The sequence below is a fragment of the Meriones unguiculatus genome, chromosome 8 (genome assembly GCF_030254825.1).
Source record: "Meriones unguiculatus strain TT.TT164.6M chromosome 8, Bangor_MerUng_6.1, whole genome shotgun sequence".
In the NCBI taxonomy this organism is placed as follows: domain Eukaryota; kingdom Metazoa; phylum Chordata; class Mammalia; order Rodentia; family Muridae; genus Meriones; species Meriones unguiculatus.
The window spans coordinates 68,713,227-68,738,721 of record NC_083356.1 but is presented as its reverse complement, the minus strand read 5'-3'; the positions used below and the strand labels follow the sequence as shown (position 1 = coordinate 68,738,721).

The 25,495-nt window shown below is 50.7% G+C and overlaps 1 protein-coding gene across 1 annotated transcript in view; it reads left to right on the top strand.

The window, feature by feature from the left end:
• Positions 1–4,232: 4,232 nt before the first annotated feature.
• Positions 4,233–25,495, top strand: part of Nacc2 (NACC family member 2) — a 68,301-nt gene continuing 47,038 nt past the window's right edge. Inside the window, exon 1 of the mRNA XM_021641085.2 lies at positions 4,233–4,388. The gene's annotated coding sequence lies outside the window, so the exon portion shown is untranslated. The remainder of the gene's footprint in view (positions 4,389–25,495) is intronic.

The following is a 25,495-nucleotide window of genomic DNA, read 5'->3' as shown; positions in this document are numbered from 1 at the left end:
GGCTGACCTTGAACTCACAGAGATTCACTTGCCTCTGCCTCCCAAATCCTGGGATTAAAGGTGTATGCCAAGGCAGTCCGGGCTTGCTTTGAATTTACTATGCAGCTGAAGTTGACCTTGAATTTCTGCTTCTCTTGATTCCCCTTGCTAAGTGATAAGGTTATAGGCGTCTTTGTAACCATATCCAGCTACTTGTTTCTTTGTTGTATTGGAAATGGGTAGACGGGCATAGCTAATTCCTACGACAGCTGGAACAAAGGCACCGGGGAAGGAGTAGTCTCAGAACTAGTGGAAAACTTTCCATGTAAAACCAGTGTGACCAGAGCTTCTGAGGTGGGTAGTGCTGGTACTAGGCAAGCATGGAGTTGGAATGCGCTGTGAGGTGGGGAGGCAATATTCCAGTCTGCTGCCTGACCCACAAAGATGCCAGCAAGTGGCCTTTGCCACTATGCCTTTCCTTGCCTTGATGGATAGTATGCCCTGAACTGTAAGTGAAAATAAATTCTTCCTCCCTTGAGCTGTTTTTTGTTTGTTTTTTGAGAGAGAGAGAGGGAGAGAGAGAGAGAGAGAGAGAGAGAGAGATGATCTCCCTATGTAGCTCTGGCTATCCTAGAACTCACTATGTAGACCAGGCTAGTTTCAAACTCACAGAGATCCACCTGCCTCTGTCTCCCCAGTGCTGGGATTAAAAATGTGTGACACTGTACCCAGTTCCCTAAGATTTCTTGTCAGCTGTTTGGTCACAGCCATAAGGACCTTGAGAGATGGGATTTGGAGAAAGTGTCTGGGAGGGCACTGGGAGGAGGCCTGCTCTTATCTGGAGGAGACTGGGGTATGCTGGACCCAAAGAAAGAGGTAGAGTAGTGTGAGATGACCAGACTCATGTGACAGAGAGCATCTGCGAGGGCAGCTTGCATCTGGGGTGTGAGAAGGGTGACGGGAAGCCCATGAAGCCGCTTGTCGTAGTGCAGAAGGGTTGGAATGTGGGTCATCAGGTAACATCATGGGTGGAAGGAGCAGGAGTCTTGGATTGAAGGAAGCAGATCTCTTCCTAGTCCTGGGCATTCAGTCTCACACCTGCCCTACACCTTGGAGCCTATCCACAGGCCTCTGGGAATTTCAGGCCTCAGGGCAGAACTCCTATACTTTCAGGGTTCCCGAGGAAACAAGAGTTCGGTGTGCTAATGTTTCCAGCATGTGACAGCTTAGGGCCCTACCTCTGTGGCTTCAGGGTTTGTTTGGAGAAGTTTGTGTTCTAACCCCAGGCTGTTGTTTTCTAGATAAAAGAGGGAAGACCCTAAGGGCTCAGCTAGAGGTGAACTTGCCCTTCTCAGTGGTTGTTTGCAAAGCCTCAGGCAGGACAGGCAGGCACTCTGCTGCCAAGCTGTATCCCAGTCAGTACCTCATGCTCCTCTTACTCTACGATGACCAAGTGCGAGGAAAGGACCACAGAGGCCACACTCTGCTGAGCCCTCATTCTGCAGAATCTCTACTGCAGAACATCAAATAAGTGAGCCTTGAGCTGGCATGCATCTTCCTCCTAAACTGAATTCTTCTCATGTATAAAACAGGAATTAGGAGAGCTGACCTCATGTTGTCAATGTTGAGTTAGGCAATGTGCTCATGTTCTGAGCACAGGCACAAGCCAAGCCAGGATTTTAAATATTCCATGCTTGCACCAAAAACATGCAAAGAAGCAAACCAATGCCCATATCTGTGTGAGAAATAACTGCTACCTGTTGCCTTTTTCTGCACATGTATGTGTCTGCATGTGTGTGGGCCCACATGTGCAGATTGCATGTACACATGTGTGCACATATGTGTGGACGCTAGAAGATGATATTAGGTGTCCTTCTGGATTGCACTCCACTTAATTTACTGAGGTGGGGTTTCTTCCTGATCCCAGAGCTCACCAGTCATGCCTTAGTGGCTTTTATGTGAATCCGGGGATCTGAACCTTGGTCCTCAAGTTTGCATAGCAAGGGCTTTGTCCACTGAGATATCTAGTGTTTTCCTAATACATCATTGAAAAAAAAAAAAAAAAGGAAGAAAGGAAAGTACTGCTCTTAGGTATGGTGGAGGAGAAGGTTTATTATACACATGTTGGAGAGCATTGACAGAGGCAGGGACCTCTGGAAGAGTCCAGAGTGTACATGGCCTTGAGCTGGGTCGTGTGGGGAGAGGGGGAAAGGGAGAGAGAAGAGAGGAGCCAGGTACCTCAGCCAGAAGACTCAAAGATACAAAAAGTGGGTAGCCAAAATGGCTGGATTGTATACAGAGAAGCGGCCCGTCTTCTGGGCTGGGAAGTGCAGGTGGGGTGTGCTAGCCAGGAGGGCCCTTTAGTAGGTAGGAACTGAGGGGATGCAGGGAGAACATGGAGGCCAGGTTTGCTTTGATCAATTAAAGAGGCTCCTCAGGCACACTCATTAAAGAAAGTATTTTTGAACCAGGTGGTGGTGGTGCATGCCTTTAATCCTAGCACTTAGAGGCAGAGGCAGGTGGTTCTCTGAGGTTCTCTGTCTATAGAATGAGTTCCAGGACAGCTAGGGCTACATAGAGAAACCCTGTATTGAAAACTTTAGGTTTTGGTCTGGGAGCAAAACCCTGGGTTTTAGATTTCATCTCTAGCTTTGCCAAATATTAATGTTAATAATAGTAACATTTACAAATTAAAAAATGCACACTGCAAGGTGCTAGCTGAATGGCTTTCACTGGGAGGTGTGGAAGGGTGCCTGGCATCATCTCCACCTATGGGTCCTTTCTGTACACAGTGATATAGCTCTGGTCACTAGAGGACTTCAGTGCCTAGTGGACTACATCTGGTGTCATGTTTTGTTTTTGTTTTTTGAGAGAGGGTCTCTCTTATGTAGTTCCTGCTGTCCTGAAACTCACTGTGTAGACCATGTTGGCCTCAAACTCAAAGATCCTCCTGCCTCTGCTTCCAGAGGGTTGGGATTCAAGGCACTGGAGCTGGTATTTAAAGTTAGAAGCCTGAAGGAATCCTCTGTAATTGCCATTTCCTGCCTGGGCTTCAGGCTTGCTCAGAGCCTTGGTCCAACTGTGGGAGCCCAAGTCTTCCACTCACCTATGTGGGGCAGGTATGTGGAGATGTGGCTCATGGGCCCCATCTCCGTGCTCAAGCTACCTCCAGCTCAACCAGGTGTGGCTGAGAGTTTCCAGCATGCCTTCTCTTGCCTGCTCTCCTCAGCTTCCCTGAGCACATCAGACTGCCCTCACTAGGCTGACGGTGTGGGTAGGGGTGGGCTTTTGGACCTAGGACCAAATTTAGATCTAAGTGGAGTTCTGGGGAAAGTCCAGGATTGAGGTTCCTATCCATCTTCCCGATGGGCAGGCAGGGGAAAGTGCTAGTGTGTGTATTGGGGTGGGAGTGAGGGAGTTTTTTTAGAAGCAGAGCTGAAGGCAAGTTCAGACCAAGGGTCAGTTATAACCAAAGCAAGGACAAAGATGGAAGCCAGGGACTGGGAGGCTCTGCCAAGCTAGTGCCTAGCAATGACCTTAGCCAGCAGCAAAGGTCTTGGGGAAAGATGGGCCAATTGTTCCCTTAAAGCCGTTCCTCCCAGTGACCTTGCTCATGACCTCTTTCCTGGTGCCATTCTTATTTTTCTTCATGGACCCTTGCGTGGGCATGGGGTCAAAGATGGCCGTGACCCTGAAAGGGCACTGATGTCTGAGCACATAATAGGACTCAGGTTGGAAGGGCAATCAAAGAAATTCCTGGGTACTTTCAGGTGTGTGGCCGGTTTTATTTCTAAGCACTTAAAACCAGATCTCTGTCCATGATATCATGGCCTTGGGCAGAGAGCCGTGCTGACAGTGACTGGAGAGCCTGTCACATGTCCGGATCCCACCGGGCCTGAATACAGTAAGAGCCTCCTCCACACGCCTGTAAGTCAGTGGGCAGGAGGGCCGGGTGGTACTTGCTCCAAGGTTGCTCGGTCGCGCGATTTCCAGTCCCAGGCTGGTGGGAGCAAGCGCAGCCGTGGGGAATTAAGAGGTTGGGGCCGGGTGCCCCAAGTCCTAACCCTGTTCCGCCGCTGATCCCAGCCCCTTCGGTGCCTGACGCTGAGCACTCGCGAGGGCCGGCGCAGCAACTCTCTGAGGAGTCGGGATCTCCTCAGACCCCTCTGGGCTTCCCTCTCCTGCGCCCACCTGGCAACGAGTGCGCGCACGCGCGCGCGGTCGGCGCTCTGTCCCTTTAAACAGCCCGCGGGCGCCTCCCCCGTGCCCCGCCCCCGCCGCGGTGCGGCCGCCGGTGCTGGGCGAGGTCGGAGAAAGTCCGCGGGCGCCGGAGCTCGGGGACGCCGGAGCACTTCCTGCCGCGGGCGGCGCCGCAGCTGCCCAGGCCGGACTGGGCCGGGTGCCCGCAGGTACGGCCAACTTGGCGCGCGTCGCGCCGTTTCCGCCGCGGGCCAGTCGTCCCACCCGCACTTCCCGCAAACTCCGCGGCGCGGCCGCCCAACTTGCGCACCCGACGCCTGCCGCAGTGCCCGCCGCGCGCTTGGGGCGCGGCCGAGTGGGGCGCGGGCCGCGCTGGAGCTGCGTGCTGGCCCCGGGGCGGAGAGGCCGGCTCACCGAGGTGTCCCGGCCAGAGCCCGGCCCGGCCAAAGCTGGGGTTCCAGGCGCCTTCCTTTCCCGCCGGGGTCCTGTGGCCCCGGGAGACCGCGGGTCGTCCCGGTCGGGAGGGGAAGCCCCGATGACACTGGCCCCTGGCCAGGGCGCAGGGGACACACCCCTCCTGGCGGGCCAGGTCAGAGGCAGGGTGTCTGCGCATCAGATTCGGCCCGTGCCTGCCCTCCCTAACTAGGTGGGCGGGTAGGTGGGGTGGGCAGGGGTCGTCACTGCCTCCCTTTTTCTCCTGCGCCAACTCCAACTTCGGGAGACACTGGGTTTCGCTGCGGTGGGAGGGGGCGTTTGGCTTGTCCTTGTTTCTGAATCTCCGCAAAGTTGTTAAGGTCTCTAGACTCTTCTCCAAGAAAACTCAGAGGTGTGTGGGCTGAAGGAGGTGAGGTTGGCTGGCTCCGTGGCTTCTCACCCGAGGCTGGGACTCGGTGCCTGCTTCTCCTGAGCATATGTTATACGAGGCTGTGGGTCACCTCAGCTTTTCTGGGTTCCTTTGGTAGGCAGATCCGTTCTGCGCTGCTGACTGCTGATACCCTCCTTCTGGTGCTGCCTGAGCCCTAGGGTTTGTGGGCTCCCCCATTCTGCTCCCTGGAGCTGACCTCATCGGCAACACCCACTGTACCCTACTCCCTCTCCTTGGCGCTTCAGGATGAAGGTGTTTTTTGGGCCCTATGTAATAGCCTTCAGGTGTAGCTATGGGGAGCGCTGCAGCTGAGCATAGCGGGGTGGAGTGGGCTGGGACGTGGTCCTTGATAGCCTGGCTGGGTTCTTGGTCCAGTAAAACCCTCCCTTCTGAGAAATTCATGTGCATATTCATGTACCGTTCCTCCCTAGTACAGCCCTCTGGCTTTGCTCTTCTGCCTCTGGTTCCCTTTTCTGTTCTCTTCTACAAACTCTTGACTGCTATTCCCTTCTGTTTTTATTTTGATGAAGGATGGGGTCAGGATGTCCCGGTGGGGCCCTGTGCTCGCTCTGTGTGGTCTTTAAACATGATGTCCTGGAAGGGTTGCTGTGACTAGTCATTTCACAGTTGAGAGGACGAAGCTTGTTCAGCTAGGGGCTGGACAGCCAGCGCTCCTGTCCCACCCTCCAACAGGCTTCTCCAGGCCCACGGAGCCAACTACTCTGTCCACCAGTGTCCTTTACTCTTTATTCCTTCAAGGATGCTCTGTGGCACTTCCTCATTGGGTGGCACCTTAGCGGGAGCCCAAATAAAGGAAAGAAAAGAGGTGAGACCCAGGGCAGTTGACCCTGTTCTTTGGGCCATCTGGTTGGAATTAGCCCAAGTAGAACGACGTATCACTTGTCACTTCACAGCAGCCAGGGATCTTTCCTTAATGGTCATGCCCATGGTAGGATGGTGCTAGGGGAAGGCTGTGCACCCTGGCATCTGAACTTTGCTGATTCCGGGAGCTCGGAGCCATTTAGAGTGCTGGGAAACACTATCAGAGAGAAACGCTTGTGCTGCAAGAGTTGAGCGCCAGACTGCTCCTGGGCTGGTCGCTGTCCACCATCAGTCTGCATTATGGACTGCTGGTGTTGTGGGGGTGGGGTGCCCAGAGATCTCTTCCTGGGAGAGGGTTTGTGCATGACATTGACAGCCTCGACAAACCTCTTTTTGCAGACTTGTTCTTGCGCCTGCATTGTGGTTTTAGGTGGTGAGCTGGTATGCCAAGGAGGCCTGTTTGCCACAGAGGTCCTGATTTTGCATGGTGGGCAATGTGAGCTCGAGGATCTTGTCTGGTCTTGGCATAGGGGGTCCAGCACTGATGGGGCAGAAGCGGAGAGCTGTAGCCTTAACAGAATGTGAGTGTCTGCCTCTGACATCCTGGATCCTAGAATGCATGGCACCCAGTGGGCGCCAGCCCTGGCTGTCCATGTTCTCTCCGCTCCCTGCCCCAGACCTATTCCCTCAATATCATAGCCTGTTAAGTCACTCCATCTCCTGTCTTCTGAGCTCTGCTCCTCCCGCCTGGTGGCTTCCAGGGAATTCTCTGGAGAGCTTACAGTGGGTTGAAGTCACCTTGGGTGTGGGGGTGGGATAAACCACCAGGCTTCCCAAGCTGCTGAGGGTGTGTTGTTGGTTCAGTGACCATGAACCACTGTCATATCTCAGTCCCTTACCTTCCCCACGAAGCCACAAACCTCCAGTGTAAGGGGCATCTTAGAAAGTGACTCCCTCAGCGTGTGCTGGTTTTCCTGCTGGAACCCACCCTTGTCTGGTCCACACTGGCCTCCTTCTGGGTTTGGGTTCTCAGGATGAAATAGGCTGCCTTCCAGTTCTGAGGAGTGGTGCCTGCTTAGAATGGGGTTGGATGCTGGTACCCATGACTGCGTCCCTAGGGGTCACTCTGGGCTGAAGAAATCTGTGTGGACTTTGAGACCTGTTTTTGCTTTTTTTTTTTTTTTTTTGAGACAGAATCTTAAGTAGTTAAGGCTGGCCTTGAACTTAAATGTGTAGGTGAGGGTGACCTTGAACCCCTGATCCTCCAGATCTGGCCGTTGGAGAAGGGAGCAGAGCCCTGTGGTGATGCAGGAGCCACCAGCCCAAAGCTGCTCCTGGCAGGTGTAGGCTATATCTCCGTGTGGCCCTGTTGGGTGGTGGGTAAAGTCTGCTTTGCCTGGGTGTGATCAGGTGCTGAAGGGGTGCTAGAGCCTGCTCAGAACTGGCTTGCTAAGACTGCTCCACCCACCCCCAAAGCTCCTCCTGAAGAGTCAGGGCTGTCCCCTAGGCTACCTGTACTTCATCCTTCATCATCAAGGCAGTATGAGCAGCCTAGCCCTGAGTAATCACGAGGTGGTGGGGGAGGCTTAGCTAGCGTCTAGCGTGGTCTCTGCCTGGTTTCTCAGATGTGTGTAGCCCTGCTCATAGCCTCTCCTGCCACTACCTCCTTCTGTTTTGTTTTTGGTTTTTTTGTTTTTCCCTTCAGCCTTATGCCATCCCCACCCCCACCCCTGGCTGGGCCCCCACTACTGGAGAAGCAGCTTGTGATCTGGCCTAAGGTGGCTGCTCTGGCCTGCTCTCCAGTGCAGAGCTCCTGGCAACCTCTGTTGCTGTTTTAGCAAATTCTCACTCTTTCCCAGGCCTGCCTCCTGTTGGCATCACCTGCAATTCCCACTTTGCTAGAGCCAGACTTGTCTTTGACATTGGAAGTTTGGGTTTAAAAGCAGAGACCTGTGTACCTGGTTCTCCCAGACTATAGGCCCATGAACATTGAGGAGTCTCTGCGTCCTCACTTTGGCGCTCACAGTGTCTCTGGCCCAGAGAGTTGTCCTCTGAGCAGAACAGAGAATGGACTCTGACCCACGTCCCTGCCTGCCCTGGAATCTGCAGCGCTGGGCCTGGGTTCTGGGAAAATGCTGGATTAGGAACCTGAGGCCGGATTACTGGAGATTTTGCCCTCTCCCCAGGCTGTGGGACCCTCCCTGTCTGGAACCCACCCCAGGTCTCCAAGATGGCTGTGCCTGGCCTGCTGCCATTGGGACCGGTGAGTCCCTTGGTGGGAATGTTGCTGGCCCTTTAAGGGGAGGCTGGTTCAGTCCCAGGGAGAAGGAGGCTTTTTCTCTGGAGTTGTTTCCAGGTCCCTGGGGAAGGGCTGGCTGGGGCTCTTAGGAATCTTGCCCCTCCTCCCTGCATCAGGCCTGGCATCCAGGAGGGCATCCGGCCACAGATGGGCTCCAGCTCCAGGCCCGCCCCTCACTGGTGTCTGGGAAGCAAGCAGGGGTGGGGTGGGAACAATGGGGCCTGAAAGTGCCCATATATAGTCACTGGGGGTGAGCAAGGAGTCACGCCTTTGAGCTGTCTGGTCCTGGGGTGGCCAATGTCCCCTGGCATTCCAGTGGGGAGGGATGGCAGTCTGAAAGGCAGGAGGATCTGGGGTAGAGTACTTTGGGTCCAGCAAAATTAGCCCCCAAGGAATGTTGTGTTGACTGAAAATAAAAATGTCCTGATTCCTCTGTAGTCAGAGCCAGGAACACTTTGAAAACCTCCATTTTTAAAAGTCAGAAGCAGTAGTCAAGAGTGGTCTGGGGTCCCTGACTGGATGGTAGGATCTGGTGCCTTTTGGTGGGGTAGTCTTTTCAACATGAAATGCTGAAACTCTTTATGGGGGCCATCAGGAGTGTCTTATCACCCACAGCCCTATTTGGGAGAGAGGGGCATGCTTGCCTGATCCTCTGGTGTTTCTGGAATCTCTCCCTTCCATTTCCTATGTTGCTGATGGGTAGGGAGTTTTGGGGGAGAGTGGCTTTGGGGGATGTGGTTTGCTGTCCTGTCCTGTTGCTGACTTCTGGGGCACCTGTGTATTGGCACATTCCCCTCCCTACTGGGGCCCTGAGGCTTTGTCCTTGGCCTCCCTCCTCTCCTCTGCCCTCTCCACTCTTGCTGCACTCTTGACTCTGCTCTTAAAAATCACAATGTTAACACAGTTTTTGCTCGTTTAATCTAGTTACTATTGCGCTGCTAAGCGCCTTTGTTAAATTTTGTATATTGATACTTTTTGTTGTTGTCAGCAGTTTTTTTTCTTTCTTTCTTTTTTTTGGAAGTAAAGCCATTAGGGTGAGAGAAGATTAAAAAGATACATTACAATTAAAATGTTAATGAAATCTGCATCATACAACTTTTGAAACCCTTCAGGCATTTATCTTTCCTGTGTCATGTCCATTAACTTTGGCTATTCTTATTCCACACTGACCCCTGCTGAGAGATTTGTGCTATAATTGGATTTTTTTTTTAAATTAAAAAAAAAAAAAGTGGGGGAAAGCTTTTAAGAAAATAGAGGTTGAGTGGCCTGTCCTGGTACCAAAATGAAGAGAGTAGAAAATGGGAGATCTTGGCTCCCTCACTGGGCAGGCCCAGGGCCCACCCCCTCCTTGGCTGTAAGATGTGTTTTTGGGGTGTTGCTTTGCAAGAGGGAGAGCCCAGAGGGATGAGGATGTAGCCTGAGGGCCAGGTTGGGGTAGGGAGTATTCTCATCCCCCAGAGGAAAGCCAAGGTGCTGGCAGGTGGGTGGGGGTGGGAGTGTGATAGGATCTCCCCTTCGTCTTCCTCCCTCCCCATCCCATTATTCCCCTTTGCCTGTGACTGTTTTGTTTCTGGCTAGGGTTTTAGGCTATGGAAATGGGGTCCTCAAGTCTTCTTCTCAGGATAGCTGAGAGGTCAGGGCAGGAGTGTGTGACTTCTGGGAAGTCAGGTCAGGTGTGCACAGGTGTGCTTATGTTTGTGTATGTATATATGCACTTGTGTGTTCATGTGGCCCATGGCCAGCAGCTCCTCTCTGTCCCCAGGACCGGCTTTCCTTGGACAGCTCTGTGGGCACCTGGCAGTGCTGAAGTTGGTCAGGTGGTTGGCAGTGGGCTGCAACAGACAGATTTCATGTCTGTGTTTCTGCAACACCTTTCTATAAAGGGAAACATAATTTAAAATATGATTACTTAGTGTTGTAACAGCGCCTCAGCCGCTCTGCTGTGAGAGAGATCATTATCAGTCTGATATTAACTTGCAAAGAATATTATGCAAATTGCCTGCAGCTTGGGAATCCTGGCAGGCGGGGGCTGGTCTGTCTTCCCTGGAGCTTGGGCCCTGTCCTTGAGGCTGAGACTTTTTCTGCCTTTCTTCTCACCCTGCATACCCAGGCTCTGCTCTTATGGTCCTCACATCCTAGCAGCGGCCCTGAGCCTGAGGTCTGTGAGCCCCACTTACTTCTTTCATCTCACTTTGCTACAGTGATAGGAAACTGGGAGACTCTTGGCAGCTATCTGGGGTGACAGTGCTGTGAATATGATTGTGGCTGGGCCTTGACATGGGCACTTGACCTTCTGCTCAGCAACCCCTGAGGATTAGACATGGCTGGGGGAGGCAGTTGTCCCACTGGTTGGTTGAGTGACCGCTGGGTTTGGTCTGCTTCCAGGGGTACAGGGATGGCACCTGGGAAAGGGTGTGTCCTGCTGTGTGCTTGGCTTTAGGAGTCTGATGGCAGCTACACTGTTAGGAAGTGTTCTCCTGTGTTTACCATCCCAGTTCACCCTAATGGGGGTGGTGCAGTTTGGCTAGGAGAATATTTCTTTCACTGTAACAGTCTCATAGAGAATTTCCTGATTCTAAACAGTTGAAAGGCCCATTTTGGGGTTCTAGAAACATTGTCTACCCAGTGCTAGTGAAAGCCCAGTAGTTGGTCCTACAAAGATGCCCCAGTGCAATGAAACTGGTGCCCACTGGGTGTCACTGAATCTTCTTACTATACCCCAAATTTCCTGATGCAGAGCCAAGGACTGGGGAGTAGGGACCTACCTGGGGTGGTCCTTAGCTTTTCTAGGCCAGGGGCCAGGGTGGGGTGCTGCCTCTTGCATCTGGTAGAGAGGTATGCCCTCCCTGAAGCAGGCAGGGCTTTTGCAAAGGCCAGAGATAGATGGGGGCATTCTCACAAGGATCATATTGATGTTTATTCCCAGTGGCTGGTGCCCACAATGCCAGGTCTTTTTTTTTTTTTTTTTTAATCTTTTTTTGTGACAGGGTTTCTCTGTGTAGCTTTGGCTGTCCTGGAACTCACTCTGTAGACTAGGCTGGCCTTGAACTCAGAGATCAAATGCCAGGTTTTTAAAAACTATTTATTTTCATTTTTATGTGCATTGGTGTTTTACATGCATGTATGTATATATGTGTGTGTGTGTGTGTGTGTGTGTGTGTGAGGGTATCAGATCTTGGAGTTACAGACAGTTATGAGCTGCCATGTGGGTGCTGGGATTTGAACCTGGGTCCTCTGGAAGAGCAGTCAGTGCTCTTAACTGCTGAGCCATCTCTCCAGCCCCAAATGCCAAGTTTTTATACCTAAGATCCTCTTGGGATGTGTGCTCTGCCCACCATTGCACTTGGGTCCTGATCCAGGGCCTCAGTTTCTCTGTGTGTGAAATGAGGGAAGCTGATTATGAACTCTGACTGGCCTACAGTAGAGCACTTTAGTCATCAGGGTTGCTGGCCAGGGCTGATCCACAGTGGGCCTTGTGGGGAGGCTAAAGGATCATATGGGTTGTCCCACCCAGTTGTCTACTTTGTAACATAGCCAGCAACTCTCATGCTGCTCCTCTTCTACTTAGGCTGCTGTAGGGGTGCGGAGCGTCTGTTCGCTGGAGAGTATCTGTGTATCTATATGGTCTGCAGAGGGCATTGAGAGCACCCTTGGGTATGTTAAAGGATGATAGCTCTGTGCTGACCTAAGAAGTGCTGTAAGTAGGTAGGTGTAAAAACAAAACAAGACAAAAAAACCTGCAGAAATTGGGGGCTAGAGAGATGGCTCAGCACGCCTGCCCTTGCAGAGGACTTGGGTTCGGTTCCCAGCACCTAGATAGTGGTTCCAACCTCTATAACTCCAGTTCCAGGTGGCTCAGCACCTTCTTTTGGCCTCTATGAGCACTCACACATGTCATGCCCATACATAAATATAGGCAAAACACTCATACATATAAAATAATTTTTTAAAGCTCTTTTTGAAATTAAAAAAATTATTTTATATGTATAGGTGTTTTGCCTGAATGCATATCTGTACACCATGTATGTGCCTGGTGTCTATGAAGGTCATAAGAGGGCATTGGATCTCCTGGGACTTGGAGTCACAGATGGTTGTGAACTGCCATGTGGGTGCTAGGAGTGGAACCTGGGTCCTCTGGAGAGCAGCAAGCACATTTAGCTACCACGCCATCTCGCCAGCCCCTGCATGAAAACAGTAACAACAGCAGATTTCCAGGCTGAACTTGGGAATACAGGTTATCTGCACGCTGAGCTCCTCCCTCTTGCCTTCCCATGGCTCTGCAGGCCTAGGCCCACTTGACCTTGCCTGTACTGTACTAGCTGTTGTCCCCTTGTTCCAGCCTCTTTCCTGTAAGTCTGGATAAGCTCACCTCAGCTTCTTAACAGTCAGTGCCCTGGGTGTGAATAAGGCCCTGTTGGAGGGTTTTGTGTGTGTGAAGTTTTGGCCCAGGACAGAAAACCTTTGTGCCCAGTGGCTCCTGCAGTACTTGCCAGTAGGGTGGGCTTTAGATACAGCAGCTGCTGCTTCTCAGAGCTCGATGGAGGATGTGTGAGTGGCAGTCCAGCTAGAGATGTTTGAAAGAGCAGAGCACAGGGGGCCGAAGGAGGGAAATGGGGCCGAGGCTTACGTAAGCTTTGGGATAGGAGAGACAGGCATTGTGTTAATTATTGTAACCCAGTTTAGCGGTGAGTCTGTGTCACATGAAGTGGCCTGGAAACTGAAGCGCGTGGGTCACAGTGAAGCCCTGGGGTGACATGGCTGAAACAGGAACAGACAGTGTCGGGTACACACCAGCTGCAGCTGTAGGGGTGGCTGAAAGGATGAGGTATCCTTGGGGTTCAAATATTGCCCCACAGTTCTGGGAACACTTGACCTAGTCTGTACCAATGCTGCTGCCTCCTTGTCCCAGTCTCTCCCCTCTGACTCTGGATGAGCTCACCTCAGCAGCATTTGCACCTGGGACCTGAGTTCCAGGCCAAGAACTGTTAGACCAGTAGCCTTGTCAGTCTGGCACTGGTGTCAATGGGATGGGCTTGTGTGAAGTGACAACCTTGGCTTCTCTCCTGGCACACAGCAGGCTCCCAGTTATCTCCTCCTTTTCAGGTAACCAGGTGTGTGGAGGTTAGAACCTGTGGTCTCGGAGGTCACTGGAGGCTGCCCTGGGGTTTAGCTCTGGATCACTCACCAGGTTCTTCATAACACAAGAAGTTGTGTCATGACATCCTTGAGACACCCCCCCCCCCCCGCCAAACATTGTATGGGACACCTTAGGGTTTGGAGATATACCTCTGCCCCACCCCTGCCAATTGGCAGGGGCCTCTGGGAAGGCTGGCTGTCTTCTGTGTGCTGCTTCTGAGTGGTGACAGAACCCGTGGCCCATGACCTAGACAAAGTCTTCTACAGTCTGAGGCCAAGAGTTGTGTTAGGTAACCCTGTCCTTCTAAGTGCTCCAGAGAGAGACTGGCTTCCATCCTTGCCCCTACTGTCCCCTGCCTCCATTGACACACTGCTATCTGGGCATTGGGGGATAACACTGTGCTGTTTAAAGAACTTTTTTCTAGACCTCTTAGGAATAAGTTACCCTGCATACCTCAGTGTATCTTGTTCAGACAAGAGCCAAGGGCCACCTGCCACCTACCTGTGCCAACACAGGCTGTGACCTTGGTGGCCCTGTTTGCTGCAAAACGTACTCATAATCTCTCTCTGTATCTCTGTTTTGTGTGTGTGTGTGTGTGTATGTGTGTATGCTATGGAGTAATGAAGTATAGAGGTCAAAGGACAACTTGTAGAAGAGTGTGTCCACCCTCCCCAACCTGGATCCTCCATGTGGCTTCCAGGCATCAAGCTTAAGTGGCCAGGTTTAGTGGCAAACTCCTTTACCCCACTGAGCTATCTCACTAGCCCTGTTTGTATTGGAGGGTTTTGTTTGTTTCTGTTTTCTTGAGGACAGGCCCCAATATGTAACCCAGGCTGGCCTCCAAGTCTTGAAACCCCCTCCTCAACTTCTCAAGTCCTAGGATCACAGGTGTGTGTCACCAAGGCTGGTTCCCTTGTACTATGATCTTGACCCATCTCTTGAGGTCAGCTGTGGGATTTTCTGCTCCTAGTGACAGAATGGCATTCAGAAAGCTTTGAGTTTTCAGATGAGGGGATCCCAGCCTGGGACTGTTCTTCTGTAGATGGCTGATTTCTCTGACATCTTCTAAGTTCATCTGCCTTATGGGAGGTGCTGGGATGTTTTGAGTTTCACCTTGTGGGTGGACATCCCACTGACATCTGGAGGACTGACAGCTGCTGTGCCTGGTGAATCTGATGCTGCTGTTAACAAGCATTTGTCCCAGAGAACCTGGAATGGTCCATTGTCTCTTCTCAGTTCTTGTGATCTTGACCCGGAGACTGGCCAGTTGGAAGAATGCCCCAGTTTGGGTCTCCCGGACTCATACTTATGTCTTGGGCAGGAACATCACACATGCACCATTGTATCCTCTGGTGTCACCTCTACAGCTGGAGGTGGTGGCATGCTCTAGGCTGTGCTTCTGGTCACTTGAGGGACATGTCTGTCTATTGTTTGAGTTTCCACTCTCTGGTTTTGAGACAGTCTCTCACCATAGCCCAAAATGTCCTAAAACTCACAATGAAGTTTAGGACATCAGACCGGCCTTGACTTTGTGGCAGTCCCCCTGCTTCAGTCTCCTGGGTTCTGGGATTATATTGTTGCCAGGGTCTCTAAGGCTGGCCTTGGTTGAGGAACGTGTGGCTATGGTGGGATAAGGGTCGGGCACAGGATCTGGGGTGTGTGAAAGACTTGAGTCTTTGGTAGAAACAGGAAGCTGTAGAGCTCCCAAGTGGTGAGAGGTGTTAGGAGCATGTCATGGCCAACAACTATTTCTGGAGAGGTGAGTTCCCCCAACCCCTTCATTCTTTTTGAGACACAATCTCACTATGTAACCACGTCAAACATGGAACTCCATGTGTAGAACAGCCTGGCCTTGAGCTCACAGAGATCTACTAAGAGGCAGGTCTTATCCTCACTTGAGCAGCATGTCCGTCAGGATCCTTGGAGCCTATGGGTGGGTGATGCGCCCACACAGAGAGGCTTGGAGCTGGTGCTAGGCCGACACTGCAGCCTGTGTCTTCTGTTTTTCCTTAGATTGTGAGGACAGGACAGTGGGTCACAACCATCATGGCCAAGAACTTCCCTAGCAGAGGAATTCCACCGGGTGTGACCCCAGGTCCCTAACAATGGACCCCTTAGGCTGGGCAGGAGACCAGTGGAGCTGGCTGTGCACTGAGGAGAGGAGCCACGCTCCTCACCCCAGAATGTGGAGCAAAGGCAAAACTCCGGGGAACTAATGAGCCCCCTAGGAGTCTGCCCAATTCCAAGGGTGAGACCTAGGCACCCTAGAAAGAGGCTGAAACACAGCTCCTCCTGTCCCGGGTCTGTCTTTGCTTGCCCGGGTGGAGGTAGTGGCTTTCTGGTCCAGTGAGTGGCAGTCAGGGAACATGGTAGTGATGGCAGTGGTTTGGGGGTGAGGGCTGGTGGGGTGGTAGCACCTGAGGCAGGAAAGGTGCTACTTCTGGGGAAAAAGGGGTGGTGTGCCCAAGACTGGCATCCCCGTACCTGATGCCACAACAAGCCACAAGTCCTGTTTCTCTCCTGACCTTGAAGTGCTTGGCTTTTGATTGACATTAGCAGGGTCCCTTCAGAGCTATGACCAACAGTGTGGTCAGGACAGGCCAGTGAGTGGGACTGCCATCATAAAGGACGAGAAGCTGGAAACCTAACACTTCTGAAGGCCAGAATGTATACTTGAGGTTTTGCAAGTGGCACTCTTTCTCTTGCCCGGGTCAGCCTGCATGAGAACCAGCAGCCCTTGGTGTTTTCTTGGCTCGAGTTCACATCAGTCCTGTTTGGGCCTCCATCCTCTCTCAGCCTTGTCTCAGTCTGCATCCTGTTGTTGGAATAGGATACCTGTGACTGGGTGATTGCTTATGAAGAATAGAGGTTCATTTGGGTTCACAGGTCTGGATGTTGGCAAGTTCAAGAGCCTGGTACTGGTACCTGCTCTTTATAGCTTCTGGGTCTGTGTGTGGGGCCAATGCCTTAACTCACATGGAAGGTTAGGGATAAGTGGGCCTGCACCTCCTGTTACTTTGTGACCTCTTCCCATAGCTAGCCTGTCCCAGAGCTAGAACTCACATAATGGAATGGAAAGCCACTCTTTTTTTTTTTAAATTTAATTTTTCTGTTTTTTGAGACAGGGTTTCCCTGTGTAACAGCCCTGGCTCTCCTGGAACTCTTTGTAGACCAGGATGGCTTCGAACTCACAGAGATAGCCAGCCTCTGCCTCCTGAGTGCTGTGGTTTATTTTTATTTTGTGTGTATGAGTGGCCTGTGTATGTATGTGCACTGCATGAGTGCAGTTTCCAAGGATGTCAAAAGAAGGCATCATAATCCCTGGAATTGGAGTTAGATACATTTGTGAGCTGCCATTTCGTTCTTTTCAAAAGTAGTAAGTGTTCTTTTAACCGCTGAGCCATTTCTCCAGCCATGGGAAATCCATTCTTGAAGCTCTTCCCCTACGACTCAAGCACCTTACCCATGGTCCCACCTCACTGTACTGTCCTGTGCATTAGGATCCATCTTGGATCTCATCTTTTTTTTTTTACCTTGAGACAGAGTTTTCCTTTGTAGCTTTGGCCATCCTGAGACTCACTCTGTAGATCAAGTTGGCCTTGAACTAAGAGATTCACCTGCCTCTGCCTCCCAAGTGCTGGCATCATAGGTGTGTGCCACCACTGTCTGGCATCCCGGATCTCATCTTAACTTGGTTCATTATATCCTCAGAGGCCCTGGTTTTTGATAAATCACATTCTGAGCTTCTGTGTGTATGTGGATTTTGGAAATACAATGTTCCATTGGTGCAGGATCAAAGGCCAAATCTCCCACTACCTGTTACTTCCTTTTCTCTCTGAGTGCCTCCTCCAAGCCCTGGTGTCAGCTCTGCTGAGTCTGACAAGTAGCTTCCCCAGTTTTGGAAAGAATGGTGAGGGGATCCTGAGTTAATTAATTCTCTCTCTCCTTCCCTCTCTCTGTCCTTCCTTCCCTCTCTCTAGACTTCCGCTTTGTAGCTCTGGCTGACCTGGAACTCTCTATGAAGATCAGGCTGGTTTCAAACTCAAGGGTTTATTTGCCATTGCCTCACAAATGCAGGGATTAAAAGTGTGTGCTATCATGCCCAATGGTCCCTGAATTCTTTACCAAATAGGTGAGGTGGTACGTACCTGTGGTACCAGCTGCTTGGGAGACTGAGGCAGGAGAGTACTTGGGTCTAAGAGTTTGAGACCAGCCAGGATAATATGATATAACTTCATCTCAAAAAATACAAATAAAACAAATGAAATGGGGCATGGTAGCTCATGCCTGTAATCCTAGTACTTGAAAGGCTAAGCAAGGATGTTTGCCAATTTTCTAGGCCAACCTGAGTTACAGAGTGAGTTGCAGGTGAGCTGGGGCTACAGAAGGAGATCCTGCCTTTAAAAACAAAAATCATCAACAACAGAAACCTGATCCTGACCCTCGAAGAACAGTTCCTAGCAGTTCCTGCCCCCTTCTGCCCCATATGCTTGGCCGCTTGCTCCTCCCTGGGACCTGAGGTGGTTCGGGTAGGACACATTGGCTTTCAGTCCCAAGGTAGTGATATTTCTGGAATTGAAGATCAGGGTCGTAAAGGTTCTTTCCAAACTTCTAGGAGAAACGGATTGTGTCCTTAGCACGTGTCTCCTCTGGCGGGCAAGCTGTGAGGCACCTGTGGGTTTCCTTGAGCTCCATAATTAGATGGCCTGAGGAGGTCAGTGGGTAAGCTTGGTTTGAGGCAGGTTGTGTGTGATGGGAAATGAGTAAAAAATTTAGTTGCCCACAGAAGACAGTGTCTGATTTTTCCTGAGGGGAGAAGAAAGTGGACCCAATAGTGTTGACGATTGAGCAGTGTGGTGTGGTGGTGCCTAGGCTGCTTTGGGAAAGTGTCCCTGATGCTCAAATATCAGAATAATGCCCCGACAGGGGTCCATGCAGTGATTTGGGGAGAGGTTCTGATAGGAGGGCAGTGAGTGAGGGCCTGGCTCTTCTCCCTTGTGTTTGGTAGGATTGAGCTGGTCCAGTGCTATGGGCTCTAAACCTCCTAGCATGCCAGTTGGCCTGCCCAGTAAATACCCACACTGGCCCCTCTCTTGCAGGCAGGACACAGGTAAGCCTGAGCCTCCAGGGCCAAGCTACTGGCTCAAAGAAACCAAGCAGATGGGTAGAGCTGGGCTTGGGTCCAAGGTCCCCTACTCTGCACCAGGGCAGAGGCTCCTACATAAGGCCTGTCCCCACACTATGGGGAGTTCTAGGTCATTGTTCTGATTTAGGGATGAGGTGCTTGAGTACTTCAGGATGGAGTATATTTAGGGAGCAGCTGCTACCCCTGGCCTATCTCATAGAGGAGAACATAAAAGCACCGAGAAGCGAAGCAACCCTGTGGTTAGACAGTAGAGCTGTCATGGAAGAACTGAGTCCAGCAATGGCTGTGTCCTGACATTTTCTTAGGCTTTTGCAGGTGTCTTGGAGTCTAGTTGCTGTGGACCCTAGCTGGATCAGGTGATACAAAGATGAGAGCCCATGAATTATCAGTCTGGCTGATGAGCACCTTCTGGGTCCTCCTGCCTGTTCCATGCTCTGCTGATGCCTGAGCCAGGTGCCCTTACCCTTCTGTGGGTCTTAGGGTTTCCCTAAGGCTTCAGACTGAGGCCTGAGTGGTACTAAGTGTCCTGAGCTCCCAGGCTCCTATGTGAGGTGTGCAGTACAATAGAAACACAGCCTGTCCCTAGATCTACCTCGGCTGTCCTTGGGGAGTGGAGTGAATAAGATGGCATATTAACTTTGCCAACCAAATGTGGGCAAGCAGCCCCAACACCACTGTCTCCCCACCCTAGCGAGCCAGTGGTTGCTTGGGTTTCCAGCAGCCTAAGGGGTGGAGAGTCTTGAACTGGCCTCAAGGGAGCCCTCCTCTAGGAATCATTTCCTTTGTCATCTTTGGTTCTGGGATATAGGAGCCCCCTGTTTCTTTTCCCTAGGGCTGTTTGCCTCCTTGGTCACAGGCTCAGGGGCTCATGAGAAAGTTTCCTATGCACTTGGGGTATTGGGTACAGGAGGGACAGATGTCCTGGGCATCTTCCTTCTGCACACAAGTGGTTTTGCCAGGACCTGTTGGCCAGCTCTGAGATGCTTTTGTTTCTTCCCTCTGACCCTTCTGTGGTGACTCTTTTGGGACCCAGGCTCCCACCTGGTCCACTGTGTGCTAAATCTGGCTGCCTGTAGGAAGGGGCAGATTGGTGGTCTGGGATGCAGATAAACGTCCTAAGACTTGGCAGTGCATTTCCTTTTGTGGTTCAGAGAGCCTAGATTGGATTCTGGATTTCTCTAGAGGAGAACACACAGGTAGAAGCAGCAGGGGGGCCTAGGCCCAGAGAGGGAGGGTATGAGAGGCTATACTAGGCAGGGGAAGTGGGGCGGGGCATGGTCCAGTTATTGGGTCTCTATGGAGTAGAGTGGTCCTTCCTGGGCTGTATGTGGTTCTGTGCCAGGGTGGGCATTGCTGATCCTGGCAACCTGTGTTCCGGGATCAGTTCAGAGAGCCTCCTTAGCTTGGGAGTCCCCATAGCAGGGGATGCTTGTTTGCAGCCATCTGACAGAGCTCCCATTTCCACCACAACCAGCTACAGCCAGTAACTTGCAGGTCATTCCCAGGGCAGTGAGGGCACATGGGACTGGCTCCTCAGGCCACAGCGTACATTTTAGGGATTTCGATGAGTTTTCAAGACTTCCCTGGATTTTATAAAGCTTCCACATTTCAGAACCTCCTGTTCCTAGGTACTGAATAGGCAGTTGGGGGAGGCCTCAGCCCCCTCCTCTTTGCTGATTTCCAGATTTTAGTGAACATACTGACATTCACCATGAAATGGGATTGGGGCTCCTGAGACCCATGGAAGGAGATAGACAGTCTCCAGCTCCAGGTGCCTTCAGGCCTGGCCCCACCTTCCCACCTCAAGGGCTAGGTGGCTTTTCCACTCCTTCTGAGTGGATCTACACCACCATGTCCTTTCTGTTTGGCTATATGGTCCCCTCAGCTGGAAGTAAGGAGTGTCTGCCAGGACTCCTGCCTTTAGGCTGTACTCTGACAGTGTCCCTGTGATCAAATTGAGAGCTTGGTGTCTGACCATCCCCCAACCCCTGCAGAGGACTTCCAGGATGACTCCCCAGAACTGGCACAGCAGGCTCAGTAGTTAAAGACTTGGGCTTAGAGAAGGTGTCGCTTGCTTACACTAAAAATGATGGCACCCACTGCTCTGGCTAGCAGGGTGGTTGTGTGCCAGGGTAAGAACCCACCTTACCCTGCCATACCATGGCACTCTGGGAAAGCACCCTGCTTTTCCATGGTCTCCACATCCACCCAGGAGGCCTTGTGCTTACCCTGGGGACATCCTGGCTCCTGGACCCCAAAACAGGAGCACAGACTTCCACTTGCTAAGGATGTGCAGTGCACATGCATGTCTGAGTGGTTTTTAGGATCTGTGCCCTAAGCTGATATAGCATGTGTTTCTTTCTTTTTTTTTTTTAAAGCCATGATTGAAGTCAAATTAACATATTTACCTTCAGTGCTCCTGTGGGAACCGTTAGAAAATCTGAGGGGTGCGGCGGCTGCATTGCACTGGTGACAGTGACGTGGATGTCAGCTCCCAGGGAACAGGTGCCTGAGCCTCCCCATGGCTTCCTGGCTGCTTGCAGGGTTGCCAGGCTGAGGGGAGAGACTCGTCTCCTGTGCACTCGTGGCCCTGGCTGGGGCTATGGGGTGACTGGTGAGACTGCTGGCTCCTACCCACCAACACGCTGTAGTAGTGCCTCTTGAGGACACTTGGCCTGGCCTGTTCAGCCTTGAGTGTCAGTCCCACTAGGGCCCGGCTCAGTGTGGTGTTTTGAATGAGAATGGCTCCCATAGGCTCATATGTTTGAATGTTTGGTCCCAGTTGGTAGAGCTGTTAAGGAGAATTAAGAAGGTGTGGCCTTGTTAGAAGAGGTGTATCACTAGGGGTGGGCTTTGAGGTTTCAAAAAACCCATGCCACTCCCAGTTAGCCCTCTCTGCCTCCTACAAGTGGAGGATGTAAGCCCTCGGGTACTGCCCCAGTGCCATGCCCACCCACCTGCTACCATGTTTCCTTCCATGATGGTAATGGACTTACACCCTGAAACTGTCAGCCCACAAATTAAAGGCTTAGTTTTATAAGTTGTCTTGGTCATAGTGTTTAGCAAAGCAACTGAAAAGTAGCTAAGTTCCCATCTCCTCACCCTTCCCATGAGTCTGTGTGTCTTGCACTCTGACAGTGTCAGCTCACTCTAGTCCACAAGCTCTTTCACCCTGGGTCACGTTCAAGGCCAAGAGCATGGCCCAGTCTCAGATCTCCCTTGGAGAGAGAGGGTCACTTGAGCATCTCTAAGTTGTGCAGGAGCTTTGGCCTTTATAACACCTGGATGGGACAGAGTCATTCAGTCTCTGCCCACATGCACTGTCCCCTTCATGGGCTCTGGGTGCTAGGTTTGAAGAGCATGGCATTTGGAGTTCTGGAGTCTCAGGAATGTCAGGTGACAGGCTGGGCACAAGTCATACTGCAAGATGGGGCAGCTTCTGGGCCATGGAGGCAAGTGGCTTGGTGGATGCCTGACATTCACTTCCTGGTTTTGTGGTGCTCAGGATGGGAGCCCTGGTTCAACCCTGGTATTAGAATGAAAGAGTATGCAGCCAGGCACTCAAGAGACAGATAGAGCTCTGTAAATTTGGGGCCATACTGGTCTATAGAGTAAGTACCAGGTCAGTTAGAGTTACATAGTAAGAGCCTGTGTCTTCTCATTTGCTTTACATGTTTTAATTATGAAGTAATGCCTGCCTTCTTGATTGTGTTCATATGCTTATCTTTTTCTATTAATTTTTTTAGCCTGCCTATATTATTATACTTGAAGATTTAATTATATGTATGTGAGTGTCTGTGGGGTGCGTGTGTGCCCATGGAGGCCAGAGACATCAGATCCCGTGGAACTGAAGTTACAAGCAGTTGTGAGCTGCTTTGTGTGGTGCTGGGAGCCTGACTCAGGTCCTCTGCAAGAGCAATATATGTCCTTAACTGCTGAGCCATCTCTTTAACACCATATTTGAGGATTCTCTTCTCTTCTTTTCCTTTTTTGGTTTTTCGAGACAGGGTTTCTCTGCGTAGCTTTGGCTGTTCTGGACTTCAATCTGTAGACCAGGCACTGGAACTCACAGATCCTCCTGCTTTTGCTTCTACCTCCTGAGTGCTGGGATTAAAGGCTTATGCCACCACTGCCTGGCTTGAGGATTTCTTATACATGACATAGATGTGGTTCATACACTTTAAAAAATGAATTATTTGCATTTATTTACTTGTGTGCTTGTTGGGTTGAGGGCGCACGTACCACAGTGCTCTTATACGGAGGTTAGAAAACAGTTTGTGGGAGTCAGATTCTCTTTCTCCCATTTGGGTCCTAGGGATGAAATGAAAGTCATCAGGTTTGGTAGCAAATGCCTTTACCAGCTTAGCAATCCTATCACCCCAGAGCCTTGAACTCACGATGTAACTCAAGCTTGCCTTGAACTTTTGATCTTCACACCTCAACCTCTCAGTATCTTTTTTCACTTTCTTTATGCGCCCCTCCCCTCAACACACAGAGTTTCAGTATGAAGCCCTGACTGGCTTGGAACTTGCTGTATAGACCAGGCCAGCCTCCCAGATACTGGGGCTCTTGCACCGCCATAGTCAGTGTTTTTTCCTCTTGAAACATCTTGCCCATATGGTCATAATTCATGAACCAGGTAACAGTATGAGCTGTATAACCTTCATCACAATCAATTTAGAATATTTTCATCACTCAAAAAACAAACAACCAGGCCGAGCTTAGTGGCACACATCCTTAATCCTAGTGTTTGGGAGGCAGAGGCAGGTAGATCTCTGAGTTTGAGGCTAGCCTGGTTTACAAAAAGGAGTTCCAGAACAGCCAGGGCTGTTACACAGAAGAAACCCTGCCTTGAAAAACAAAAACAAAACAAAACCAGAAAAAAAGCCAAAACCAACAACACCCAAAAAACAAAAATCCTCTTTAGCAGGTCCCCCCACCCTGCCATCCCCAGCCCTGAGCGACCTCTAATGCCCGATCAGTTACCTGTTTAGACAGTTTGTGGACTGTGGCCTTGAGTAACTGGTTTTCTCCCTTAGTGATATGCAAGATTCACCCATGACAGGATATCAGGCTCCTTCCCCTTTTTTGCAAGTCATCTACCGTCTGATTTTCCCGATTTAGTTTATCCCTTATTGGGTGATAGGTACTTGGGCTATTTCTACCTCTTGGCTGTTGTAACCGATGCTTCTAGGAATCCGTGCTTTGCAAACTTTTGTGTAGATAATGTATTTTCCTTTCTCTGGCCTACACTCCTAGAAGTGGGATTTCTAGGTCATGCAGAAATACTGTTTAACCTTTGGAGGGGTTTGCAGCTTGTTTCCCAAAGAGGTTGCAGCATTTCCCATCCAGCACATCCCCACCAATGGCTAGCCCCTGATTCTTTTTTCTTTTTTGGTTTTTCAAGACAGGGTTTCTCTGTGTTGCTCGTGGTGTCCTCTTTCTGTCTCTGGTGCTCTCTGTGTTTTGCTTTTGGTGCTGATGATGGAAGCCAGGGACCTGGTTACATGTTAAGCACATGTCCCGTCCTACCCCCAGCCGCTTCTGCAGCTCCTCACTGTGGTTTTTACTTCCATGTTCTTGCTGGCTAACAATATTGAGTGTTTTATGTGCATAGTAGACCTTTGTACCATTTTCTTGATGGAAAGTTTCTTTAGATGCTTTGCACATTGTCTGTATTTTGGGTATAAGCCACATCAGAAATATGACTAGCAGGTATTCCTTCATAGATTCCCCTACTGTGTGTTTGTGGGTAAGGTTGGGAGAGTATGCATGTGTGCGTGCACAGGTGTATATATAAGTGTGTGTGTGTGTGTGTGTGTGTGTGTAGCCAGTATTTTCCCTAATCATTCTCCATCACATAGCATCTCTCACTGAACTTAGGGCTCTCTGTTTTGGCTAGAATCACTGGCTAGAAAGCCCCTGGGCTCTACCTGTCTCCATCCCTCCAAGTCTTAGGTTACAGTCACATGCCACCATGGCCTGGCTTTTTATGATTCAAATTGGTCCTCCTGCCTGTGCAGCATTGGTAACCTCTGAGCCTTCTCCCCAGCCCTTATGTAGATCTCTGATGCATTTGAGTTCATGTTTGGTTTTGGTGTGAGGCAAGGGTCTGCTTCCATCCTCTCGTGTGTGTTTATCCCTGTGTTCTAGAGCCACATTTTGAAGAGAAAGTCCTTTCCCCATTGAAAGGTTTGGCATCTTTACTGAATCAATTGGCTATGCACATACGAATTCATTTAAAGACTCTTCTAATTGAGCGATCTGCACCTGTTTTTTATCAGTACCACACAGTCTGAATGACTATTGCTTAGACTAGGAGTGTGTATGGTTGCTTGTTTTGAGACAGAGTCTCACTGTATATCTTTGGTTGCTCTGGAACTCACTGTGTAAAGCAGGCTGACCTTGAACACACCTATCTCTGCTTTCCAAGTGCTGGGATTAAAGGGGTGCACTACCACACCCAGGCATAAGATGGTAGATGTTAAGAACAGTTTGTTCAATCTGTGAGCCAGTAGGGCCCAGCTCTGTCTTATCTGTTGTTTTGGGACAACAGACTCCTGCAGCCCATTCTGTGCCAGGTGGCTGTGAGGACTGTGAACTCTGACCCTGCCTCTGCCTCCCAAGCACTAGGATTAAGGGTATACATCCCTGTGCCTGGCCTTTTCTTTCTTTCTTTTTTTTTTTAATTCTTAGTCTTGATAATAAAAAAACAATTTTAAGATGGACTTAGAAGGAAGTTGGAGGACAATTTTATTTGAGACAAAAACAACAGAGGCCTGCAAGTATAATTGTGGCAGCTGCCTGGAGGAGCTAGGGTCTGAGAAAGCCACAGTGGAGTTTGGGGCCTCATGGGGTGGTGATAGGGTAGGTGGTTAGGTGGTTATATCTCTCCAAAGAGGGAATTCTGGAAATAGCTGCCCAGGTAAACAGCAAGCCAGAGGGACTTCCTCTGGACAAGGCTGGATGGTCCCTCCACTTACACTTGTCCCTAGGCTTTTTATTTTGTGACAGGGTCTCATTAAGTAGCCCAGGTTCAATTTGAAT